Genomic DNA, 21,279 nt, shown 5'->3' with positions numbered 1-21,279 from the left:
GATGAATAGTCAAGATCTTTTCCCCAGTGTAGGAGAATCCAAAAATAAAGGGCATGGGTTTAAGGTGAGAGGGCAAAGATTAAAAAAGGATCTGAGGGGTAACTTTTTCACACAGAGGGTGGTGCATGTTCGGAACGAGTTGTCAAACAAAGTGGTGAAGTTGGGTACAAATACAGCATTTAAAAAGCATCTGGATGGGTACTTGAATAGGAAGGGTTTAGAGGGATATGGGCCAAGTGCTGGGAAATGAGACTAGGACAGATTGGGATGTCTGGTCAGTGCGGATGAGCTGGACCAAAGGATTTGTTTCTGTGCTGTATGATCCTACGACTATGTTGAGTTGTTCAAGCAATTATTGAAAACCCTGCATTGCAACAGAATGTATAACCGAGGTTTAGAAGAATTCAAAGTCATTTCTGATTTTAATAAAAAGAAGAACATTGCTGAAGGTTTTCATTTTTCATTCATCAGGAAAGATTAAATAATGATAAATTTTAAAAGGCTCAATAATTTAGTGTCCAAGGAAAGGATGATGTGTGGTTGGATATTTGATTCTTATTGTTCAAGGCGCTTTCATGAGGAATGTTCCTGGGAATTGTTACCCCCCACTCCTCCCCTCCCCCCACATTTTTGTTCAGTTCATAAATTGTGTAATGCCTGTGCTTTTTAACATGCAGAATACAGGTCACTTGAGTGAGGATATGTAGGTTCTAGCAAGTGGAAATGTTATGAGAATCTTGCCACTCCACTTGTGAAAAACATTCAATGGAACTGAAGGCATAACACTGCATTTTCTGCCTAGGTACCTTACAGCCTTCAAGATTGAACAATGAGTTTAATGATTTCTCCTCCCTCTGTACTCATTCCAGCACCAACCCACACTCCCTCCAACCCCAGGTCCTGTATAAGTTATTTCCAACACAGTTAACCCATTTTCAACCATTCACAAATATAAAACAAAGATGTTGGAAATTTGAAACTGTAGGGATTGGGGTCATGCGTAGGTGGATCTCATTGACTATGAGATCCTTGATTGGGCTTGCTGTGCCTGGGCCAATCAGGGAGCCCTGGCTGACAGATATAAACAGGAGATAGAGAAGGTCTGCTCAGTCTAAGGATGAGCTCTGAGCTGACTGGCCAGAGCCCATTTACTGTGCACATGTAAACAGAGGGTGACTTGGTGGTGGGGTAACGGTCTCTCTCTGTAGTTACTTCAGAAACAAAAACAGAAATTGCTGAAGAATGACGCAACAGCTCAGGCAGCATTCATGGAGAGAAGGCAAAGTTAACATTTAGGCAGACTAAGGGATCGTTGATAGTAAGCAAGGGAAGAAACAATACTAGATAGATAAGAATAGGGACTATGAGTGGCTGTGCTGAAAGCAACTCATCTCATGAAGGAGCTGAGATGAGGGGGTTGGGTAAAATACATTTTCCTCTTCCCTGGTTTGCTGTCAAAGTGATTTGGTGTTGAGAGACACAAAAAGCAGAACCTTACAGAGATCTGAATGGTGTGGGCTATGGGGAGATGTGTGACATAATAGGGCAACAAATGCAATGATATCAAACTTTCTCACCCCATTTTTAGTACTAATGCTTATCTTTATCCCTCTCTCTCTCTTTCTCTTTCTCTCTCTGGCCTCCCTCTCCGCCTATCCATTCATTTCTTTCCACCTAACCCATCACCCTCATCAGCTTTTACCTCACTGCTATCAATTCTGAATGAAGGTAACTGGGCTCAAAGCGATAACTGTTTCTCTCTTGACAGATGTTGCCAAACCTGCTGAGATTCTCCAGCAATTTATGTTTTTATTTCAGATCTCCATAATCTGCAGGTCTTTATATTATTAGTAAAAATAGAGCAACATGAATTTGATGTCAAGATGCACTCACTGCAATTGTTGGCCGATTCTATCCTATATGAGCCATGTCAGTCAGATCCCTATAATGTTCTGCATTTTTGTGTCTGTCTTTTTGTTTTGAGAAACACATCACTTTTCAAGAATACAATAGAATCGAGAATGAGGAATGTAAAGAAATCCGTATTAGTTTAAAATAAAAATTGTATTGGTGAAACAAATCAAGTCGAAAGTTGATAAATCCTCAATATCTGATGAACCACATTCCAGAGTGTTGAAGGAAGCTGTAGAGATAGCAGCTTCGTTAGTGGTCATCTTCCAAAATTCTATAGATTGTGGACTGCTCATGCAGAATGTAGCTCAGTGACTTAAGAAAGGAAGACGAGAAAACACAGGAAATTACAAACCTGTTAGCCTGACTTTAATGGGAGGGAAAATGCTGGAACCAGTTATTAAGCACAAAAATCTTAGCACTGGTAAGATTGGGCAGAATAAAGTATGGATTAATGGAAGGGAAGTACCCTTGAAAAACCTGTCAGTGATTTTGAAGATGCATTAACGAAAAGGAAAGACTCCTGTTTGACCATAGGGCCCATTAGGGAGAGAGAGAGATAACTAGAGAGATAACAATCCAAAGATGTGCAGGTTACGTAAATTGGCCATGTTAAATAGTGTTCAGGGATGTGTAGGTTAGGTGCAATAATCAGATGTAAATATCAGATAATAGGGGAGGGGAATGGGCCTGGGTGGGTAACTCTTTGGAGGGTCAGTGGTGGCTTGTTGGGCCCAAGTCCCTGTTTCCACACTCTAGGGATTCTATAATTCTAGTGGTGGCTTAACCTAAAGGTCACTATGCCTCAGGTGAGGGGAGAGGTTGAGGGGAGAACACTTTATGGTAACCTCAATAGGAAGAATATAACAGGGAAAGGCGTGAAGTCATTCACTTTGATTGGAAAAAAAAAACAAATAAAAAGTATTTAACAAAAGGTGAGGAAGTGGTGCTGTCCAACAGGACATGGTTGTCAATGTCCATAACACTCTAAAAGGTAGCCTTTTGGTTTAGTTAACAATTAGGAAAGCTAAGGTATGTTGTCCTTTATTGCAGGAGGGTTTGAGTGGAGAAGTAATCTCACTCCAAATGTATAGAACCTTGATGGGATCAACATAGAGTGTAATGCTCAATTCCTGACCTAAAGAAAGAGATCTGATGGCATTGGTCATGATTAATTCCTGGTAAACCAGATGTGTCCTATGAGGGAAAACCAGACATGCATTATCCTGAATATGAGAATTGATCTTTTCAAAGGATACAAAATTATTACAGGGTTCATCAGAATTGGTGCAGAAAGGATGTTACTCTCGGAGTGGGGATGGTGGCTCTTGAATCAGATATTGTACACTCAATGTGAGAAAATAAATTTCTTATTGACTGCGTTTGCACAGAAACAGTGTGCAATCAACTGGAGAATCGTGGGGACATGGACAAGTCATGGAACTCAACTTCACTGTTTTTTTTCCGACATATTAAAGAAATAAATTTCTACTCCATGTCAGCATTGAGGTCAGAAAATCACTGAGGAAATTCACCCCCAGTGTGTTCAAGATCAAAGTCGTTTGTTTGAAAGTGTGTCTAAGTTTGTTATTACAATGTATTGTAAACAATTTTGCGACTAATTTCAAGCAGAGAAAATCGGATCAAAAATTAATTAATTTTATAAGCATGTAAACCTTGGAGATCTCCATGGTAATTCTTTCTTGTTTTCAAGCTGCTTTCCATGCATGCAGAGCTGACTTAATAAAGTCTCTCATTTTCCATGAATGTGCACGCAAGGTTTGTCTTTTCACACAGCGCCTGGAACATTTCAGAAGTGGTTCTACATGATAATTTGGGCAAGGAAAATCAATGATGAACAAATTGAACTTTGTTAGATTTACAGGACTTTATTTTAGTTTCTAGATTGAGATTTTGCAATGCACAGTGCTGCACAGTTCGCAACTTTGCCAGCAAAGGATTGTCATGAATATTCCGTCAAAATCAGAGAAGCGCACTGTCTCATTCTCATTCTCACTGCTTTACAGCATCAACTTAATGGTTTTCAACATCTGCGAAGAGAAATCTAAGTTAACATTTCAGGTTACCCACCTATAATTTGATTTCCCCTCACGATGCTGCCAAACCTGCTAAGCTTTTCTGGCAACTTCTGCTTTTGTTTCTGATTGGCAGCATCCACAGTGCTTTCGGTTTCTAATCTAATAGTTTCATCCAGTTCATGACATGCTTTCCCTAGATTCACCTGAGAATTAAAAGATTCATCAAATAGGTTTCTTTCTTACAGAATAGTTAAAACGTAGAAGGAGTCGGCTTGGCCCTTTGTATCCATGCAAGAAAGTAAAGTCAACCTAGTCCCACTCTATCCTTTGAGAGAGATGACTGGTGGAACTTGGAGGCCCCAAGCCTCAGGTAAAGGGAGAGATTGAGAAGGAAAATCTTTCACCATAGCGTCATCTGGTTGTTGGCATTACAACTGACCTAAATGACCTATTCCTGAAGAAGGGCTCATGTCCGAAACGTCGATTCTCCTGCTCCTTGGATGCTGCCTGACCTGCTGCGCTTTTCCAGCAACACATTTTCAGCAACTGACCTAAATGACCCCACTGAAAGAGCAGCTTACAACAATCTACTTGCCCACTTTATCCCTGTTGTCCTACAGTTCTTTCCCTTCATAGCAGCAGTCTTCAGGAAGAAATGCCAGGTGGATGATCCATCAGGTCCTCCTCCTGTGGTCCCCACCAATATGAATACCAATTATCAGCCAGTTAGATTCACTCAACATGATATCAATAAATGATTGGAGGCACAGGACATGTAAAGCCGACAGACTCTGACAATATTGCGGCAATAGTACTAAAGACTTGTGCTCCAGAACTTGCCTCTCCCCTAGCCAAAAAGCTGCTTCAGTATAGTTACAACACGAGCATCTACCCGACAATGTGGAAAATTGGGAGAAAGTGAGGATTGCAAATGCTGGAGACCAGAGTTGAAAAATGTGGTGCTGGAAAAACACAGCAGGCCAGGCAGCATCCGAGGAGCAGGGCTTATGCCCGAAACATCGATTCTTCTGCTCCTCGGATGCTGCCTGGCCTGCTGTATTTTTCCAGCACCACATTTTTCAACTCAAATGTAGAAAATTGCCCAAGTATGTCCTGTATAAAAAAAGCAAGACGAATCCAACATGGCCAATTACCACCCCATCAGTCTACTCTCAATCGTCAGTAAAGTGATGGAACGTGTCATCAACAGTTCTATCAAGCAGCATCTGCTCAGCATAAACCTGCTCAGTGACACCCAGTTTGGGCTCCACCAGGGTCACTCAGCTCCTGAGCTCATTCCAGCCTTGGTTCAAACATGGACAAAAAGCTGAATTTCAGAAGGGAGAGGAGAGGGACAGTTCTTGACATCAAGACCACTGAGTGTGGTATCAAAGAGCCTTAGCAAAACTGGAATCAATAGGTATCAGAGCAAAACTCTCCACTGGTAGGAGTCATATCTGGAATTGGAAGGTGATTGCAGTTCTTGGTGGTCAGTCATTTTAGCTCCAGGACAATGCTGCAAGAATTCCTTAGCGTAGTGTCCTAGGGCCAAGCATCTTCAGCAGCTTCATCAATGACATTCCTGTCATCCTAAGGTCAAAAAGTGGGAATGTTTGCCGATGATTGCACAATGTTCAGCACCATTCACGACTCCTCAGGTACTGAAGTAGTCCCTGTTCAAATGCACCAGGATTTGGACAATAGTCCAGCTTTGGCTGACAAGTAACATGTAACATTTGTAACACACAAATCCTGAGCTATGACCATCTCCAACAAGAGACAATCTACACAAGCCCTTGACACTCAATGGTTTTACCATCACTGAATCCCCCATTATCACTATCTTTGGAGTTACCATGACTGACACTCAACTGGATGCACTACATAAACATAGTGGCTACAAGAGTGGGTCAGGGGCTAGGAATGCTATGGTGAGTGACTCACCTCCTGACTCCCCAAAGCCTGTCCTCCATCTACAAGGCACAAGTCAGGAGTGTGATGGAATACTTCCCGCTTGTCTGGCTTGGTACACTCCCAACTACACTCAAGAAGCTTGACATCATCCAGGATAAAGCAGACCGCATGATTGACACTACATCTATAAGCATTCACTTTGTCCACCATCGATGCTCAGTAGTGGCCATGTGTACTATTTACAGAATGCCCTACAAACTTCCTCAAAGGTCCTTAGACAGCACTTTCCAAACCCATAGCCACTTCCACCTAGAAGGACAAGGTCAGCAGATAAATAGGAACACCAAGGTCTGCAAGCTCCCCTCCTAGCCACTCACGAGCCTGACTTGGTCCTTCACTATTACTGTGTCAAAATCCTGGAATTGTGGATCCACCTACAGCACATGGTCCACAGCGATTCAAGAAGGCAGCTCAAGGGCAACTAGGGATCGGCCATAAACACTTTTCCAACTAGCAATATCCACAGCCAACAAATGAATAAAGCAAAAGACAATTATTAAATTCTGTTTTGAAAACTGCAATTGTTCCTCCACTACACTCTCAGTTTGGAGAAGGTCAATGTCATGGAGACATTGAAACTATGTTGGAGGCATACTTGAATGTATGAACCAATTTAGGACAGTGAGCACAAGGGTTGTTGGATTGGTACAAGACGAGGGTGTGATCAGTAGTTTTGAATGAGCTCAGATTTGCAGAGGATGGTGGTGGGTGCATGGAAGGGAAGAATCAGATATGGATTAGGTAAAGCTAGAAAACAAAGAGAAATTTGAAGCAAACTTGATTAATTTTTCCAGTTCCACATAAGAGCAGGAAGCAGCACCAATGCTGACATTGAGGTGCTGGGGAAAGAGTTGGGGGAGTAGGCCCAAGCAGGACTGGAAACAGTAATATCCTACATTACCCACAAACAGAAAGGTCCAAGCACGTGGCAAGTCATTGGTACACCTTTGACTGAGAAAATGTGAGACAAGTTAAAGGGAAATGCTTCAAAGTGAGAATGATCTCAGCCAGGAGAAGGGGTTGGTGGGGAAGTAAGGGGATGAGTGGTGACTGATCAGGTCTCCTTTCAAGGAAAAGGTAGACAGTCTTCAGATTATAATGATGAGTCATACACTCAGATAGTTGTACAGCACAGAAACAGACCCTTCAGTGCAACTCGTTCATGCCGACCAGATACCCTAGTTCTATTTGCCAGCACTTGGTCCATATCCCTCTAAACCCTTCATATTCGCATACCCATCCAGATGCCATTTAAATGTTGCAATTGTAAAAGCCTCCACCACTTCCTCTGGCAGCTCATTCCACAGACGCACCACCTTCTGCGTGACGGTGTGAATGTGTAGAGGGATTGGATGTTCATCATGAAGAGGAGGCAGCTGGGAACTGATAGCTGTAAATTGTGCATAAAATATTGTAGGCATCATCAATGTAGGTGGGAAGAGACTGGGTACACACTGTTTAGCAAATTCAAGACTGACCATCAACTGTTCATGTACTAATAAACTAGTTGGAGTTGAGGATGTGGCAGATCATAGTGAGGGGGTCAAGGATATGTAAAGTTAATAACGTCTGGGTTTTTAATGATTTGATGCATAAGAAAGAAGCTCAAAGGCAGAAGAAAAACATCAGTCAACAGAGTTAAACAAGAGACTTGCGCTTAGACAATCAGTGTCATGATGACAGGAGAGCAAGATGATGTGATGGCCATGAGCCTGTTAATATAGAGGTAATGCTGTAGTGACCTGAGTCTGAATCCTGTCTTGGTAACCACTAGAATTTGAATTCAATGGAACAAAAAGAAATCTGGAATTAAGTATTAAATGATGATCATGAAGCCATTGCCCAGCGTCAGGATAGCTAAACTGAACTCCAAATTCCTACACATCCCTAGCTGGACTAATAATAATCTGGAAAACATCCTGGAAAACTTCAAAGAATTCCCTGCTTTTTCCTTAACACATTATACTAAGCCCAGTTCATCTTTTAATAATTCATGTCCCCTGTAAAATTAGCCTTGCTGTTCTCGCATTTTCTTTTGGTAAATTTGTCTACGCATCCAGCACCTGCAGTGCGCACCTCATCAGGGAGTAACTTCTTTCTTATGCCATTATCAAAGAATTCAGCTTATGTTCCAACATACATATCATGCATGACTGGAACAGATTCTTTGAAGAAAACAACTCTCTGCTCCCTTTTCTTCTCACCAACTCTAGCTCTACTGGAGATCTTGTAACCAGCAAAATTCAACTCCCACTTTACCTTGGTGTTTTCATCTGTGGCAGTTTGGATCATTTTCAGATAAGAATTACAGAAGTTAGATTGTACTAATCTTCTTTTCCAGTTGAATATCTTAAGATAGGTGAACGATGAAATGTTTTATCAAATGTGAGAATGGCTCTGGCCATGTAATGTTGCATATTCTTGTTGCTTTGTTTTTTTAAATTCAGAAGTCAATTTAAGGATTCCTGTGGTTATTTTGTGTGCTATGTGTTTTCAGTGAGTTCAAATTAATAGGCTATGCATGTGTATTTAGAAGCTTAAAGGCTGCATGGTTTTATTTTTCAGCTTTTTTTTATTGTGGAGTAAGTTGGGAAAATCAAAGGCATGTGGAGGAGCCATTGCACTTTTCTAAAAAGATGTTGCTGTCACTCTTTGTGAGTTGTATTTGTCCTGCTGCCTTTCACAGGCTATGGGGGAGGTGAGATAAGATGACACAGCACGAGGGTCTGTGCATAAAATAAGATTTGGTCCACAGTAGGTTGATGATTGGTTTGTGCAACTGTGACCAGTTGTTAGTTCCAGACGTCATAGGTCTGATGATATCTCTTTGTTCATTTATTGGCAGATAACAGCTTGTGTGTGTGAACAATGCACTGGCAGAAATCGTCCACAGTGAAAGAGGCAGTGTTTGTCCCTATGTCTCTCTTTAGTGAGTAACACAAAACTGAATTATCTGCTTCCAATCTGAGTTATAGGGCTGTTGGCACGAGCCAGTGACTGTCAAATTAGACAATAGTGTGTAAATCTTCTGGGTACTTGGCAAAGAACAGAGAATCTGGAAGGAACAAGGGAAATTGGAGAACAGAAGGCTTTGGGTTTCCTCTGGATGCTCTGGTTTCCCCACATAGTCCAAATATGTGCAGGTTAGGTGGATTGGCCGCGCTAAACTGTCCATGGTATCCAGGACTGTGCAGGCTAGGTGGGCTAACCATGGGAAATATAGGTAACATGGATAGGATAGAGGGGGTGGATTTGGGTAGGATGCTGTTCAGAAGGTAAGTGTGTGGACTCAATGGGCTGAATGTCCTGCTTTCACCTTAGATGCTCCTTGGATTCTATGATTCTATGAAAAAGTAACACCTTATTATATCCTGTGAATTGGTGCCATTGAACTGTGTTTCTCCAGTTTATTTTCTCTTCCATCCAGAACAGCAATGTTTTAGATGGCTTGTCTCTGTCTGTCTGTGTGTCTATAGGTTTTGAAAGGAGTTTAGAGTTTCAACTGGTAGAATTATAAGTAAATAATTTATTTATTTAGTTTTTTTAACAAATACCAGGTCTTGTTAAGCACAGAAACCTGGCCAGTCTCTTTGGTTAACTTTTTTAGATTTAGGTTTTATTATCATGTGTACTCAAGTATGGTAGAGAGTACACTGAAAAGTGTAAAATGTCACCACACATAGCACCAGCATAGATACAAAGTACACAGGTACAAATTCTTAGTTACAGAAGTGGAAAATTAAAGACATAAATTAAAAAAGTTCAACATTACAGTCTTCTTAGAATAAAAGTAGAAAAATAAAGAGATAACTGAGTAGATTGAACAGGTAAATTGAAGACTTCATGTACTTCGTAAAGCCTGTAACTTTTGTGATATCCTGGGAATAATGGGTCTCAAGCATCTGGAGGGGAAGGGTATAGTCTGCAATATGTGGTTGGACAGAGGCATCATATTTGTCAGTGAATCCAATAACCTGAGACCATCTATTGACATGGACAAAGGCTGTCTTGATAGATAGAAAGGTCACCCTAAAATGTTGAAAGAACAAACATAAAACTTGAGGAAAATTAAACAATAATCCAGGCCAGAGTATCGAATGGGAATGAGCAAAGGGGAAGAGAGAGAGAGCGACATGTCTGGATCGTTCAAGCTTTATTTCCTTCATCTGAGATACATGTACCTGTTTAGTAAAAGTCAAGAAGTCGCACAACACCAGGTTACAGTCCAACAGATTTATTTGAAAGCAGCGCTCCAAAGGCTTGTGATTTCAAATGAACCTGTTGGACTACAACCTGGTATAGTGTGACTTCTGACTTTGCCCACTCTAGCCCAGCCCAGGCACCTCCTGTTTAGTAAAGCATCAGCAGGTTCATTGTCCTTTCTACTTGGTAAATGGCATCTCAAAAAACACAGAGAGGAAAATAAAACTTATGAGACCTTAAAGGAAATGGCAAAATCAAAAGTTCAATTTCTAACACAGAACATTTATGGAAAAAATTATACTTTGTGCCTCTCGCTCAATAACTTAGATTGCCAAGGTCAAGAATAAGAGGGAGTCTAAGAGGTACATTATCTGTTTGAAGAGCTGCTAAGCAATTTGCAGAGATCTGCTTCCTGGGAGCAGATGTTCAAGCAGAGACCACGGTCTGAATTTCAATGGCTTTAATATCAAGCTTATTTTGGAAGTCTACATTTACAAACACGAATCATCTCCTTCTGCATCTCAGCAATGTGCCGCTTTGGGATTCATGGATGGTTGCACTTGTGTATGTAGGGCTGCAGAATAATAGCAAAACTCAGCAGGCCATGTAATGGGGTTTCTGATTGTCACAACGTGTGTCATTATCGTTTGCGTGGGGGCTACACTATAAAATATGCATCAGCAACCTCCCTGGCATTGCGGGTCAGGGGAAAGTCCTGAAGCCGTCAATTGGAAATGTATCACCATGTGGTAAAGCTGATGCCTCTGAGGTGTTGGAAAGTGGGTCTTTTTTGTCATACTTTGGCAGAGGCAAAGAAGGAGCAAGAGGACAGATGGTGGAGAACCTCAGTACAAAAGACAAAAGTTTTTTTTAATGGTGGAGAGAGAAGGAGGCATGAAAAGGGTACAAATTGACTTGTGAAAGGCAGAGAGTTGATCTCCACCGAGGGCAAAATGAACAAGACATGAAAACAACATGGTACTGGGACGTGTCGGGAAAGAATGTAAGGAAAATGGAAAACTGACATAATGCAGTTGGATATTGCTGGAAAAGCTCAACAGGTCTGACAGCATCTATCGAAAGAGATCAGAGTTTTGGATCCAGTAACCCTTCCTCAGAACTGTTTACTTCAGAAACATTTTGAGTTCTGAGGAAGGGCCCAAAACATTAACTCTGATTTCTCTCCACAGATGCTGCCAGACCTATTGAGCTTTTCCAGCAATTGTGATTTTGTTTCTGATTTCCAGCATCTGCAGTTCTTTAGGTTTTTATTTCATGATGCAGTCAGTTTCTGAATCTAATATTGAGACCTCAAAGTTGTAAAGTGCCAAAGTGAAAAATTAAGTCGTGTTCTCTGAGCTTGCGCGGAGCATTGTTGGAACATTGCAACAGGCGCAAGACAAAAATGTTAGCATGGGAGCAAAACAGTTTATTTAAATGTTCGTAGTTCTAAGAAACATTAACACTGCCTTCTCTCTCCACAGATGCTGCCAGACCTGCTGCGTTTCACCAGCATTTCTTCGGTTTGTGTAGGAACTAGAGAAGCCAGTTTGAACACATCAACACAATGTCCCCAGAACATTAGCCTGAGATTCTGGATTGTAAATCTCATGACATAACTGGATATAAAATACTGAAAACAAAACATGCTGGAGATCACATCGGGTCGCGCACCATCTGGGGAGAGAGAGCAAGCTAACCTTTTGAGTCTGATGTAGAGTAATCTAAACTTGAAACGTTAGCTTGCTCTCTCTCCACGGATGCTGCCTGACCTACTGTGATCTCCAGTATTTTCTGTTTGCAATACAGGATCCAGCATCTGCAGGCAATTTGCTCCTGCCTTCATTGTAAAGTGTTTTGGAACATTAGATTAGATTCCCTACAGAGTGGAAACAGGCCCTTCAGCCCAACAAGTCCACACCGGCCCTCCAAAGAGTAACTCACCCAGACCCATTTCCCTCTGACTAATGCACCTAACACTATGGGCAATTTAACATTGCCAATTCACCTGACCTGCACATCTTTGGACTGTGGAGGTTTTTCAAGATGTGATCTATGTGGACACTCTCTGTATTTATAGAATTACTACAGTGTGGAAGCAGGCCACTTGGCCCATCAAGTCCACACTGACCCTCTGAAGAGTGTTCCACTCAAACCTTATCCTATCTCTGTAACCCTGCATTTCCCATCACTAACCCACCTAGCCTGCACATCTCAGGATTCTAAAGGCAATTTAGCATGACCGATCCACCTAACCTGTACATCTTTGGACTGTGGAAGGAAACCGGAGCACCCAGAGGAAGTCAACACAGACACGGGGAGAATGTGCAAACTCCACACAGACAGTTTCCCGAGGCTGGAATCGAACTCAAGTCTCTGGCGCCGTAAGGCAACAGTGCTAACCACTGGGCCACCAGATTCTTGCACTGTGATGAGTTTTACTGATTTATTGCTACCTCAGGGGCACAATTTTATGTTTTGTTGGGTTTCCTGTTCCCCTGATGGATGTTCTGCTGCTGGTGGGTTGCAGAGCGTCTCAAAAGAGTATTAAGTGACTACGGGTAAATCATCCTCACCCCCTCAACATGATCAGGGGAGGAGATCCTGAACAGCCAGGTAATCAGATGGCCTCAGGGTAGCTGTAAAAGAGGACCCCCATTCCCTCCTCCTTTCTCACCCACAACACAGCGTTTACAACCGAGCAAACCTGTCAGATTGAAAGAGATCACTGCCGCTAAGAGAAAAACTGTTGCAAAGCAAGTCGGCCACTTGCTAACTCTGGGAAGACTGTGAAACCCTGCCCAGGATTCACCACATGCCTATATATCATGAGGTGAGCTTCAATTTATGTGACACTACTGTTATGTCGATATCTAACTTTTTGGAAGGTGGCATTGAATCGGCTTTAACTGTTTATAGAAACAATTCACAACAACCTGCTGCATCAACAGATTTCTCATTATCCTGTTCAGTTTTAAACATAGAATTCCCACAGTGTGGAAACAGGGCATTTGGCCCAACAAGTCCACTCACCCTTCAAAGAGTAACCCACCCACACCCATTCACCTGTCTGACCACTCTACATTTTCCACTGACTAATGTACCTAACCTACACATCCCTGAACACCAAGGGCAATGTAGCATGGCCAATTCACCCTAACCTGCACATCTTTGGATTGTGGGAAGAAACCAGAAGAAACTCACACAGACACAGGGAGAACGTGCAAACTCCACACAGAGAGTCGCCCGAGGTGGGAATCAAACCTGGATCCCTGGCGCTGTGAGGCAGCAGCGCTAACCACTGAGCCACCACTTGACCAATGGTTTTGTGTATCGGGTGACTGATCCTCCTGTGTGTGCAAGTAAGCACTTTGCTCCCTGTTTCCCATATGTTGAACACCTCAATTGCATCTTCCTTTAACTTGCCCATTGTGAAGCTTAATGGGCACAAGTGTTTGTGAAAACTGCACTCCCATTAATTTTATTGAAGATGTAAAGCTTATAATAGCTTAATGGTTTCTTTTTGCCTCATAATTTCCCATCCATTGTGTTCCTGAGTGCATATTATGCACGAAAGGTGATGGAATACCTGTCAGAACAAGGTGTCTCTTTGAATCGAGACGCACTAATAAATGTTAGGATCGGGGACTTTGGATAAAATTTCTGTTCTTCGCTTCAGCACTGTACAATTGTTCTGTTAAATAGCCAGCAGCCACTTGTGGTTTCCAATTGTTATAAAATTACATCAATGCTATAAAATGCCAGTCTCCTGACTGAGCAGAGGTATCAATTTTCTGGGCCATTTGGTCATTATCAGCCAGGAGCAGCTCATTGCAGGAGCATGAGATAGACACTGGTTATAAAAGCTGAAGAAAAATGACACCCCTCTATTATCATTAATAACAATAAAATTGGATTTTGTAGATGCCACACTGCGTCACTGGTGAAACTGCGTAACTGTGCAAACAGTGTTCATTTATGAGGACAGGTCACGTCAACTTCGCTCGCAATCCGTTAATACAAAGGAAGGGGCAAATCACTTGAAGTGTTTGAGATGTTCAAGAGAATTCAGCACAAAGTTAGATACAAGGAGAATGACGTCTATGTGTCAAGAAAGTGGGATTATTCTGGGGAACGAAATCAAAAAGCAACTTAACTCAGGCTCCTTCCAAACCCGTGACCAGATGGATAAGGGCAATGTTTTCACACAGAGAGAATTTTGTTTGTGGAATGAACTGCCAGGGGAAGTGGTAGATGCAGGTACAGTCACAACTTTAAATGATATTTGGATAAGTATGAGGACAGGGAAAGGTTTAAAGGGATATGAGCCAAATGCAGGCACATGGGACTAGTTTCACTTGAGAAACCTAGTCGGTCTGGACAAGTGGGACCAAAGGGTCTGCTTCTGTGCTGTATGACCATTTGACTCAAGGGAACTCACTTTCCAAAGGAGGCTTGGGGATAAAAAGATTTTGAGCACTTAAATCAAAGGAAATTGATACAATTGGCTGCTACTCTGCCATCGTACTGAATACCACTTTGAGATTAAGAGGCGCAGCTATTTTGTCAAGGATCAGCTGTTGCCTGAGTAGAATCATAGAATCACAGAATTATACAGAAGAGGCCATTTCACACATCAAGTCTATACCATCAAAATATATATTACTGCCTACACTGGCCTCACATTCCTGCACTAGCCAATGCCATGAATATTTTGACACTTCGAGTTCTGTACCACTTCAGAGGGCAGTTAAGAGTCAACTGCATCATTGATGGTCTTTTTTTCCTTTTCTAGGGCACAGGTGTTGCTAGCTCGGCCAGCAATTATTGCCCCTTGAGAAAGTGATGGTCAGCTATCTCCTTGAACCTCTGCTAACCATGGGCTACAGGTCGACCCATAATGCTGTTGGCGAGGGAATTCCAGGATTTTGACCCAGCAACACTGAATGAATGGTAATATATCTCCAAGTCATGATGGTGAATGGCTTGGAGGGGAACATCAAATGGTAGTGTTCCCATGTATCTACTGCCCTTGTTCTTTCAGATGGAAGTGCCCCTGGGTTTGGAAGTTGGCATCAAAGGATCTTTGGTAAATGTCTGTCGTGCATCTTGTAAATAGTACACACTGCTGCGCCTGAGCTTTGCTGGCAGAGGGACCAGATGTTTGTTGATATGCTATCAATTACATGGGCTACTTTGTCCTGGATGGTGTTGACCTTCTTGAATGTTGTTGGAGCTGCACCCATCCAGGCAAGTGGGGAATATTGATGTAGATGCAGTGTAGATGATGGACAGGCTTTTAGGAGACAGGAGGTGAGTTACTTGTCGCAGAATTTCTAGCCTCTGACCTGCTCTTGTAGCCACTGCGTTTATGTGGCAAGTTTATTTGAGTTTCTGGTCAATGGTAATCTTCATGTTGTTGCTTGTTGATTCAGTGATGGTCACACCATTGAATGCCAAGGGGTGGTGGTTAGTTTGTCTCTTGTTGGTGATGGTCACAATCTGGCATGAATGTGGCACGAATGTTACTTACCATTTGTCAGCTGAAGCCTGCATATTGTCCAGATCTTTCAGCACTTAGACAAGGACTGCTTCAGAATCTGAGGAGTTGTGAATGGTGCTGAGCATTGTGGAAACATCAGTGATCATCTTCATTTCTGATCTTCTGATAGAGAGAAGGTTATTGAAGAAGCAGCTGAAGATGGTCGGGCCAAGGACACTACCCTGAGGAACTCCTGCGGAGATGCTCCGACATGGAGTCATATGTAGGCCAGATCAGGTAAGAAAGGTAGATTTCCTTCACAAATGGGCTTTACTAAAGCCATAAAACATAAGAGAAAATCTAGGCCATTCAGCCCATCAAGTCTACTGAACCAGATGAGTCTGTACATGGTAGTTGTCAGAGCAGCCATTTACTTTATATTCCAGATGGATTCATTGCACTTGACTCCCATCAGCGACCATAACCTTTATATGTGACAAGGACAGTACTGTTAGATCATTGAATGACAAAGCACAAAAAGATTGCATTCCACATTGAAACAGCTATCTAACTAACTCCACTGATCAGATATCTGGAAGCTCTGTCTCTTCTAGAACCACAAAATCAATTAAATTTTCAACACTTAGCTAACATCTGCCCTTCTCTTTCTTTTATTTTGATATGAACCGATGACCAGCTTTCCATCTGAATTCAGAGAGCATTGTCATTAGCCTTTGTCTGCAAATGATCTGCTTCAGATATCTTCCAACTTTGCCACACTTATTTGATAAATGGAGAATAGAAATTGATGTGGGATGTGTCGAAGTAGAAGCGAACCATTAAACTGATGCTTTCAACGCAAAACACAAGCTACCTCCTCTGCCCGCCTCCAAAATGAAATTCTGCTGGAAAAATAAAGATTGGATATCAAGTGACAAACCAGGGGCTTTCTTTTAGTTGAAATTAATACCATTCAGCAAATGTAGGCTTCTGCAAAGAAAAGGAGATTATAATTTAAATCTGTTTGCTTTTGGAAATGTCAGTTTTGGATGATGGAGGAATCTAACACAATGGCTTTTTTAATGCCCAGCTATATACAGTAAAATGACAACTTCTTTGCACATTTTGTACGTTTGCATGTGTGTACGCACGTGCGTGTGTATGTGTGTGCACATGTATGTGTACATGTGTAAGTATGTGTGCATTTATGCATGTGTGGGCATGCCTGTGTGTGGGTGTGTGCATGCGTGTGCATGTGTGTGTGCTTTTAAGTACTGAGTATTCCCAAACATTCCTGACTTGCGCCTTGTTGATGGTGGTCAGGCCTTGGGGAGTCAGGAGGTAGGTTATTCCCTTGCCTGTGATCTGGTTTTGTAACCACCATATAGTATGTCTGGCCCAGCTCAGCTTCTGATTACTGGTACCCTGAGGATGTTCATAGTGGCTTTAGTTGTGGCAATGCTTTTGAACATGAAGGGATGATTGTTAGATTCTCTTTTGTTGGGGACAGTCATTACCCGGAAGTTGTCCTGTTATTTGCAGCTTTTCAACTCAAGCTGAGATGTTGTCCAGGTCTTGATGCATATATCACATGTTCTTTCAGTATTTGATGTTTCGTGACCTCTCCTTGCCCTGCTTCTGTACTTTTAAGCAATTCCCTACACTCTCTGTAATTTTGACGGGCCTTCCCTGTTTTTAATGCACTGTACCTGATAGATGCTACCTTCTGTTCCATTAACAAACTCTTAACATTTAAAGTTCTCTGGATTTGCTGATTTTGTTATGGTGTTGAACAGACTGTTTGAAAAGGCAGTAAAAACAACTTCTATCATAGCATTCAAGATAGAATTTCAAAAAGGAAAAGAAATGACAATGGAAGTTTTCTGGAAATTGCAATCACCTATCAACAGTTAGAAGGGTGGACATGTTATGATACGACTAGATAATATAATCATGCGTACTGGTGTGAATATAATTGGATAAAACAGTCACATATACTGACTATGTGAACATGGTTGGATGGAGAAATGGGTGAGTTAATGTGTAACCTGCTGAATTCGAATTATTATCTGTAGAAACAGCTGATTCGAACATTATTGGGAGAAACTATATAGACTCTTTGTTTTTGTCATAAGGTTTGAGCTGTATGTCATCTTTTGATATGCACAGCTCCACTGCATATTCAAACAAAAAAAAACCCTGTGTCTAAAGAGGGAAGAAATAGTTGAAAACACCTCATAAAAACCGAAAAGACTTCGAATGCTGTAACTCAAAAACAAGAACAGAAATTGCTGGAAAAGCTCAGCAGGTCTGGCAGCATCTGTGCAGAGAAATCAGAGTTAACATTTTGGGTCAAGCAACCCTTCCTCAGCCCTGATGCTGCCGGACCTGTTTTGTTTAAATTTCTGTTTTTGTTTAAAACAAGCTTTCAAAATTGGATAATACTCGGCTAAAGAGAAGCCACATTGTCTGGCATTGGGGAAAGAGCACAGAATTGGGACACATTGGATCATCCTTTCCAGGAGCTGGCACGGACTAAGTGGGCCAAATGGCCTCCTTCAGTGCTGCAAAGTTCTATAATTCTGCAATTCTGCAAAGTTGGAGGCTATGACCTTCCCAATTCGATAGCCCAGCATCATTGACAATGAAAGGAAACAAGGGAGTACCCGCAGTGTTTCATTTCTAATTGTTACTTTTCTAAACAATGCGTCATTAGTGCAGCATTAGCCTTTGACCAAATAAAAGCTATTTTTAATTTGCTCGTTAGTACACATCATCCTTGAAACAGTTATATGTTCAGGTTTAAACAAGGAATTTATCATGACACGACTCCTAATCTTTGGAGTTAATTCCCTGTTTATTCAAATATTCAATATACCAGCTTCAATAACCTGACTATCTAAGCTGCCACTAGCTATACCAACCTTAATATATGCATCCATTATGAAAGTTAGGCTCCTTTACATATTGATGAAGTATAATCCATTGCATTTAAAACAACAATAGCTTGCATCTATGTAGCAGCTATAAAAAAATCTCCGCAAGCACTTCTCAGAAGAGCTGTCAAACAATTGATGACACTTAGACACATCAGAGCTATTAGGAGACGTGGTCAAAAATGTGGCCAAAGGTTAGGTTTTGAGAAACATCTTAAAGGAGGAGAGAGGGTGGGGTACAGGGTTGGTTGTTGAATGGGACTGGAAGCAAACTCTTATTGAGGAAGCAGGGGTCTCATCATGCAACTGATGCATTATGGCAAGCCCCACTGAATCAGGCATATGTGAGGCCACCAGCAGGCCTTAGCAAGGAATTAAGACCCAGGGATGGATGTGCTGTCCAGTGAGAGGGCAGCATCACAGACAGGGCAGCAGGTACTCCCAAGAGGGCACGCAGGTTCACAGAGGAGCAAGGAGTGAGGTAAGTGATCTGTGGGTGGGTGCTGAAGGGATGAGGCTGCAGCAAGTGGGTGTATGGGAGAAGATTGGGGGTGCAAAGTGCAGTCTGGTTGTAAACAAGGGTAGAAAATGTGTTGCTGGAAAAGCGCAGCAGGTCAGGCAGCATCCAGGGAACAGGAGAATCGACGTTTCGGGCATAAGCCCTTCTTCAGGAATGAGGAAAGTTTGTCCAGCAGGCTAAGATAAAAGGTAGGGAGGAGGGACTTGGGGGAGGGGCGTCGGAAATGCGATAGGTGGAAAGAGGTCAAGGTGAGGGTGATAGGTCAGACTGGGGTGGGGGCGGAGAGGTCAGGAAGAAGATTGCAGGTTAGGAAGGCGGTGCTGAGTTCGAACACATTTTCAGCTCTGATCTCCAGCATCTGCAGACCTCACTTTCTCCTGTAAACAAGGGTAGGAGGTTTGGCTCTCAGCAGACACATGCCTGCCCTCTATCCAGACCCTCACTCAAGTATTGATTGCCCTTGATCAATGAACCCATGCAGTTGACATGCATCACATGGCAACAGGCCAATCTGCGGCTGACTTAATCCTAGCGATGGAGGATCAAGGCCTTTGTGGGATCCTCAAATGACCACTTAATACCCTCAATCTGGGGCAGGATGGGAAGGTTTTACCATGGATCTTCTCATCCCAAAGTTAACCTGAGTGGTGGTGAGAAACTGGTTGTGGTGGGCAAGCAATCTAATTCAGTTCCACAACACCAGGTTGTAGTCCAACCGGTTTAATTGGAAGCACTAGCTTTCGGAGCGCTAATCCTTCATCAGGTAGTTGTGGAGTATCTGATGAAGGAGCAGAGTTCCGAAAGCTAGTGCTTTCAATTAAACCTGTTGGACTATAACCTGATGTTGTGTGATTTGTAACTTTGTACACCCCAGTCCAACACCGGCACCTCCAAATCATAATTAAGTTCCCTTCATGTCTTTCAGCTCATAACCTCTGAGAGCCACAGCTTAAGGCCTAGGTATGGGTTTGGATCCAAGCAGTAGATTTTCAGATGAGCCGAAGTAGTTGGAGGATGGACTATCAGACGCCCAGTGCAAACAACAGAATGGAACTAAATGAGTGACCAGAGGTAATGTCTCTGGAGGCCCAGGCTTTTGCTTTTAGCTCATGGGTTCTATTTCCACCATGGTAGTTGATGACATTTGAACTCAATTAATCACTAATATAAATGGGCGGCATGGTGGCACAGTGGTTAGCACTGCTGCCTCACAGCGCCGGAGACCCGGGTTCAATTCCCGCCTCAGGCGACTGACTGTGTGGAGTTTGCACATTCTCCCCGTGTCTGCGTGGGTTTCCTCCCACAGTCCAAAGATGTGCAGGTCAGGTGAATTGGCCATGCTAAATTGCCCGTAGTGTTAGGTCAGGGGTAAATGTAGGGGTAAGGGTGGGTTGCGCATCGGCGGGTCGGTGTGGACTTGTTGGGCCGAAGGGCCTGTTTCCACACTGTAATGTAATGTAATCTAATCTAGATAAATCCTGACTCAGTAATAGTGTTGATGGCAATGATCACTGTTTGCTCTGAAAACCCAAATTTTTTATTCACTCATGGACTGTGGACATTGCCAGCTGGCCGGCATTTATTGCCCATCTCTTGTTGCCTTTGAACTGAGTTGCTTTGCTCAGCCATTTCACAGGGCAGTCAACCAACTTGCTGTGGGACTGGAGTCACACGTAAATCAGACCAAGTGAAGACAACAGATTTCCTTCCCTGAAGGATGTGACTGAACCAGATGGTTTTTTTTCTGGCAATCGGCAATGGTCATCCTTAGATTCTTAATTCTAGATTTTTGTTGCAGTGAATTCAAGTTCTGCCATGGTGGGTTTTGAAACTGGGACATGAGCTGAGTTTCTGGATCAATAATCTAGTAATAAAACCAGCTTAGTTCATTAATGCTCTTTCATGATAAACATAGGAACATAGAAAATAGGTGCAGGCGTAGGCCCATTCAGCCCTTCGAGCATGCACCGCCATTCAATATGATCATGGCTGATCATACAATCTCAGTATCCCATTCCCATTTTCTCTCCATGCCCCTTGATCCCTTTAGCCACAAGGACCACGTCCAGCTCCCTCTTGAATGTATCTAAAGAACTGGCCTCAACAGCGTCCTGTGGGAGAGAATTCCACAGGTTCACAACTCTCTGAGTGAAGACATTCTTCCTCATCTCAGACCTGACTGGCTTACCCCTTGTTCTTAGCCTGTGACCCCTG

This window comes from Chiloscyllium plagiosum, chromosome 6, assembly GCF_004010195.1.
Source record: "Chiloscyllium plagiosum isolate BGI_BamShark_2017 chromosome 6, ASM401019v2, whole genome shotgun sequence".
Classification (NCBI taxonomy): Eukaryota; Metazoa; Chordata; class Chondrichthyes; order Orectolobiformes; family Hemiscylliidae; genus Chiloscyllium; species Chiloscyllium plagiosum.
Note: the sequence above shows the minus strand (reverse complement) of the source record.